The sequence below is a fragment of the Lithobates pipiens genome, unplaced genomic scaffold (assembly GCF_037356315.1).
Source record: "Lithobates pipiens isolate NorthernLeopardFrog02 unplaced genomic scaffold, aLitPip1_a1.2 Scaffold_18, whole genome shotgun sequence".
Taxonomy (NCBI): domain Eukaryota; kingdom Metazoa; phylum Chordata; class Amphibia; order Anura; family Ranidae; genus Lithobates; species Lithobates pipiens.
In genome coordinates this window covers 593,661,042-593,668,031 of record NW_027507758.1, presented here as the reverse complement: position 1 = coordinate 593,668,031, position 6,990 = coordinate 593,661,042, and positions in this window count along the sequence as shown.

Here is a 6,990-nt window from a genome sequence, read left to right as displayed (position 1 = left end):
ATCATTCTCATCAGTATCCGAGTCAGTCTCGTTGCTGTCATCGGTACCGGTACTTAGCTGTTCAGTGATAATTCCGGACTTCTTGAAAGCTCGGATTACACTGGTGACCGATACCTTCGCCCAGGCATCCACGATCCACTGGCAGATAGTGGCGTAACTCGCCCGGCGTTGCCTCCCTGTGTTGGTGAATGTGTGTTCGCCTTCTGTCATCCAATGCTCCCACGCAGCTCGCAATTTAACTTTAAATGACCTGTTGACACCTATATCTAGTGGCTGCAGTTCTTTGGTTAATCCACCCGGAATGATGGCAAGCACCGAATTAGTTTTCTTCACTTGGGCTTTGACAGTATCTGTCAGATGGGCGCGCATGGAGTCACAGACCAATAGGGATGGAGATTCGTGGAAAAAGCCACCCGGTCTCTTGACGTAAACCTCTCTCAGCCACTCACTCATCTTCTCCTCGTCCATCCAGCCCTTCGGGTTAGCCTTGATGATGATGCCAACCGGAAACTTTTCTTTTGGCAGAGTCTTCCTCTTGAAAATTACCATGGGTGGTAGTTTCTGGCCATTAGCCTGGCAACCGAGAACTACAGTGAAGGATGACTTCTCGTTTCCTGTAGTGCGTATAGATACCGTACTGGTCCCTGTTCTCTCGACAGTACGGTTTACAGGGATATCAAAGGTAAGGGGGACCTCGTCCATGTTGGTGATGTGCTCTGGTCGGATTTTCTGTTCATTGATCTTGTTCTTGCAGTAGGTATGGAAAATGGCCAGCTTTTCTTCGTAATCCTTTGGCAGTTGCTGTGACATAGTGGTTCTTGTGCGGATAGAGAGATTCCGCCTTTTCATGAAACGGAAGCACCAAGAGGGACCTCCTCGAAAGTCGTTGATCTCCATGTCGCGTGCGATCGCTGTTGCTTTGAGTCGAATAGAGACAGTAGAGACACTTCTACCTGCGGTTCTCTGTTCAATAACCCACTGTTCAATTTTGTCCTCCAACTGTGGCCATCTTGCTTTGTTTCCTCGGAAACTCAGTTTGGTCTTCTTTACCTGGCGCAGGGCATCTTCTTGCTTCCTCCACTTCCGTACCATTGATTCATTAATGTTGAATTCTCTCGCAGCTACTCTATTTCCATGCTCTACTGCATGACTGATAGCCTTCAGTTTGAAATCCGCTTCGTAAGCATGTCTCTTAACAGGAGCCATTTTTGGGGCAGCGGGTATACCGTAGAAAATGAACGAATGAATGCGCACACCTCCTGACTAAGATGGCCGTAATGCCCACGAAGCTGCACTGCTTGGATTGGGCATTACGGCCATCTTAGTCAGGAGGTGTGCGCATTCATTCGTTCATTTTCTACGGTATACCCGCTGCCCCAAAAATGGCTCCTGTTAAGAGACATGCTTACGAAGCGGATTTCAAACTCATCGCTATCAGTCACGCAGTAGAACAACCTGAGAGAGGTTTACGGTACGTCAGTTTACGGTAAGAGACCGGGTGGCTTTTTCCACGAATCTCCATCCCTATTGATCTGTGACTCCATGCGCGCCCATCTGACAGATACTGTTAAAGCCCAAGTGAAGAAAACGAATTCGGTGCTTGCCATCATTCCGCGTGCATTAACCAAAGAACTCCAGCGATGTCAACAGGTCATATATAAGGCGCACCGGATTATAAGGCGCACGGTCGATTTTGTGAGAAAATTTAGGCTTTTACGTGCGCCTTATAGTCCGAAAAATACGGTAATTTTTTAATTTTTACTAGTAATATATTTTTTCACTTTTTGGACTGTATTTATAGCTCTTAATAGATTATCTGGGGCTAACTTTGAGATTTATATGCATTTTCTTGGGTAATAATTATCACATTGATTTATTTAATATTTATGGATTTACATTCCTGGTATTATCACATATTTATTTGAGGGTATATTACACTGTATGGTCACCGTATTTTTACTTTTATTTATCTTTATTCATGCAATTAACTTCACTGTGTTAATTTTTTCAACACACTTATCAATTTAGTGGCATATTAATATCTTATTATTTACCACGTATTTATCACTACTGCACGCTATGCATATGTTATTTACCATATTACTAATTCCCGCTGCTTACGTGGTTGTCTAGTTTTGTGTCCACGTAGTCAAGTTTGGTCTAATTTATAGCCATCTTTTGGGGTACCTGATTGGCTGTGTTCAGGAATTGTTGTATAATATTGTTGGCAGTGTGTCTCTATTTTCTATATTCTGCATACTAGTAGTAGTTAGCTTTGGGGGGGGTTTATATATGTACTTCCCTTCCCTCTCTCCTCCTGTGTAATTCATATATACACTCCTCTGGATAGGATCTGATATCTATATGACACCTCTTGTGGTTCTGTGATAGGCTAATGGTGGAGGCGTACCTCTATTTTATGTACACACCCCATTTGAGCAAATTTACAGTGGCGCCGAACCCCTTTTATAAAGAACCTCCTAGGAATATAAAAGAGCCGAGCGCAGCTTGGATGGTGGGGCATCCGCTTGGATGGTGGGGCTACCACCTCCCCTCACGGCGCAGGCGATGTTCAGCTTTGGAGATTTTCCGAAGCTTCGTCTGCTCCATACTGCGCATGCGCAGTACGGGGCGGACACTATATCATGGCCGGACACTATATGGCAGAACACCGGGATCCCGCAGTGTCTCCTCCGTGGAGACAGAAGATGGATGGATTCGCTGCGCTGATTCAGATGAGCCATCGCTGGACCCCGGAGAGATGATCGTCCGTCGCTGGATAGCAAGAGTGGATTACCACTGCTGGAATCTTTTTTTTATTTTATTTTTTATTTTTAATAAAGGAATTTTTTCAAAAGTGTGTTTGTCTTATTTAACTATTTTTTACACTTTCTTTGTGAAATGGTAGGGGTACTTTTGTACCCCCTTACCATTTCAAACAGGGGGGCCAGGATCTGGGGGTCCTCTTGTTAAAGGGGGCTTCCAGATTCTGATAAGCCCCCCGCCCGCAGACCCCCACAACCACCGGCCACGGTTGTGGGGATGAGGCCCTTCTCCATATCAACATGGGGACAAGGTGCTTTGAGGGGTCACAGACCCCCAAAGCATCCTCCCAATGTTGAGGGCATGTGGCCTGGTACGGTTCAGGAGGGAGGGGGGCCGCTCTCTCGTCCCCCCTCTTTTCCTGTGGCCTGCCAGGTTGCGTGCTCGGATAAAGGGCCTGGTATGGATTTTTAGGGGGACCCCCACGTCAATTTTTTTTTAAATTTGACGCAGGGTTCCCCTTAATATCCATACCAGACCTGAAGGGCCTGGTAATTGAATTTGGGGGACCCCCACGCTTTTTATTATTATTATTATTTTTTTTTTTTTATCAATGACTTTCAATGAGTGTTCTCTGTATTACGGAGCTGACAATTCACAATAGCTGCGAGTGATTTTAAAGGACTTTTTTTCCTGCATAAATGACAGTTTGTGCAGGGACAGTTCTAAGCACCAGAAACATGCGCCCCTTCACAGGCATACTATAGACACCCCCCCCCCTACGAAATTTAAAGGAATATTACACTTTTATTGTTTCACTTTAATCATTATTAAAATCACTGCTCCCGAAAACGGACGAATGCAATTTTTGAACGAAAAACGAAATAAATAAAAACGAATTTCGGGAGTAACTAAATAAATTAAGTTTTCGGACGAAACCGAAATTCCGAAACGAAATATTTTGCTCTGCACATGTCTAGTCAGCATCTGTCTGAATTCAGTGCGTCCCTTAAATAGGCCATCTGGTGCCAAAGGAGAGCGCGCACGCGCTCCTACAGATACGTACACTGCTTTTGCGTATTGGCGCATCTATGATCTTCTGAGTTCTTCCTGCATGCGCGAGTGCGCCTGGAACGCAATGATAGTTCTCTTACAGCTGCTGTTAAATAGAGCTTAAATGAAGATTGCTGGCTGAACTAAATGTGCCACACCTGGGGCAGTGTAACACGCCGCCAAGGTGTGCCCTCCCCTTCCCACCTAAACATCATGACAGGTCCCCACATCTCCCCTGGGAGGGTGGTGTACCACTCCGTCCTGCCCACACACTGGTTGGAACGTGTGTTGGGATGCAAAGCCTACTGCCCAGGATGGATCAGGAAACGCTGCCATAGAGACCGGCCAAGGCTGGTCACATGACAGCATCAGCGCCTCCGATCGGAACTGATCGGAGGACAACAAAGGCGCTGCCTTGGAAACCCGGCTGAGGGTGGACACATGACACGGTGAAACCCTGAGTCCCAACCCAGACCAACTCTGTCGTCACCGCCCTCTGGAGGAGGAGCGGTCCGTACGGCTTGGGGAAGTAGCTGGCAGTGCAACGGTAGAGCCGCACATGAACCAAACTGCGAAAGATAAAAATTAAAAGTCATCATAAGAAAAAAGGAAACAAAAGGTGAGAAAGGGAGAGGAAAAAGGGAAAGAAAGCCGAATTAGAAGAAAGGAGAAAAAGAAAAGGGAAACGAAAAATGAAAATAAAAAACGAAAAAGGAGAACAAGGGGAAAGCAAGAAGAGAATTAGACTTAGGAATCTGAGAAAATACAGTTGATATGTTGCATCAATATTTCCAAAAACAATGTGATCCACAAAGGAGGAGAGAAAAATAAATGCAAAAAGGGGCAGGAGGAAAAAACAAAGGGAGAGGGGGGAAAAAAAAGAAACCAGATGAAAAATACAAAGAACGAAAAAGGGGAAAATTACTGCACAAATCATGAAGTCAATGAGTGATTTAATTATAACAATCATGACATCACAATATAGAACCCCAGAGTTATATTCTTTTTACTAACCCATTAATGCAGATTCTTTGAAGAATTTCAACTTGAATAGGCCATGTATATAAAAGAGTAATAGAAAAATATAACATATGTGTTCAAAGACGAATGTCAAAAACCAGAGTTAGGCAGTAAAGTAATTTAAATTAAAGTTCATTCTCTGGACCACCAGAGACGAATCTATCCAAAAAGGGCTTATAAGAAAGGGCTTATTTAGGCCAGGGAAGGTGGTAGTATTAAGTTGAAAAATCCATTGGTGCTCCCGATGCAACAATGTTTTATTCCAGTCCCTGCCCCTAAGGCCTGGGTGAACACGATCCAGTATTAAAAACTTGATTTGTGGGGAAATTCCAGTATATATTCGTCAGAATATGTCAGTATGATCCGTTTAAAACTCTCCTGTTGATTTGAGAAATGGGTTATGATTCTCAGTTGACCTGCATCGGTTTTTTGAATTTTTGCTTTGTATAATAGTTCTTGTCTATTTTTAGTGATTGATTTTTTAAAAGGCATTTGTTGGAACATCCCCAAGCTTGTAGTCTCAGCTTAAGTTTATCTGCTTCCTCTTTAGAAATGATGTCATTCGAACAATTTTGTCTGTCTATTGTCCGTAGAGTATTGAATTAACCAACTTTTGGGGGAAAACTGGTGGCATGAAGTATGCCATTCCCAGCAGATGGGTTATGATAAAGGCTGCTGGATAACATGCCCTCCTCATCTTTATGAATATATATATCCAGAAATTAGATTTTTGTTGGATTACATGACATTGTGAAGCTGAGATTGAAGGTGTTGACATTAAGGGTCTGCACAAAAGTATGTAGCAGCTCATCAGAGCCGCCCCACACTAAAAAAAATCATCAATGAAACTAAACCAAAGAATCACATAGCCATATAAAAAGGCCAGATCGCCAGAAGTACTAATCATATGTTCCCACTCTCCCAGGTACAGATTGGTGTAGAATGGGGCAAACAAAGTCCCCATAGCCATGCCCTGTACCTGGAGGAAGTGGGACCCATTGAAAGTGAAATAATTGTGATTCAAAATAAAATCCAATGCGTTAATTTACGATCAAAACAACTTTTTTCTGATAGAACTTGTTGGATTTAAGCCAGGCCCCTATCGTTTCGAATGGAACCATAAAGGGCCTCCACATCGATGGCCACCAGGATCGCATTGAAGAAGGTGAATAGTGCCCCTTTGTAACTCCGGACATTCAAAATATAAGGACGAAGATGACTATCAATGAATTTGGTCAAATTTTCAGTTAAACAACATTACCCTGATGGATGCAACATACTCTTGTGCAGCTTTGGTAATGCGTAAAACGTAGGTGTATGTGGGAAGGGAATAAAAATAAATTCCCATCCATTTTTAGAGATTAGATTATTTAATGTAGCGCTGGCTCCTGGTGAGCATGCGCTATATGCTTTTGAAAATTAATATTCCTGAAACCACAGTTCTCCTTGGCTGCAGGTGTCGCTGTCACCTCCGGCAGGTATGAGAACGCAGTTTAGCTGGGTGTATTGAATGCCACTCTTTCTCTCTGAACCAGCCCAGTGGGAGTGTTCTCCTGCTGTGCATTCTGGGAGGTGGTATTTAAGGTACTGACATCATGTGTTTCGGGTTCCGTCCCAGAAGATATTTTCTGTCGGTTGGGTTCTGATCCTCTTGACCAGCCCCCATGGCCCTCCTGGCCTAGAGTGCAGATCCATGCAATTCCAAGTCTCTGTGCTGGATAGCCCGAGGCAAAGCAACTGCAGGGACAGGCCCGAATGGATATCGGTGCCTAATGATTCAAGGGTGGTCCAGTGCCGTCTCATCTAAGGAGAGGTCCAGCAACTGGAGAAGCATCCAGGGGAGGACTCTTCAGGAGAAGGCCATGCGCAAAGCTGGTTTCTCTGAAAGAGCCTGGAGGCTCAGTTGAAGGACACTTCATGGATCTACACTCATACGGTATCGCCGGACCGGCTGAGAGATACGGGTACCATATGATAGTTCTTTAAATTTGTCTATATCCCTCGGTTACGCTCAAGTCTGTGGCAGAGACTTTTCACAAGTATTCTACATTCAAGTCTATGGCAGAGACTTTGCATTTCATTAACACCCTACTGGCTGCTAGGTCTAGTGAGAGGAGGTCTATCCGGGGGTTGTGAGAATCCAGCTGTGAAAAA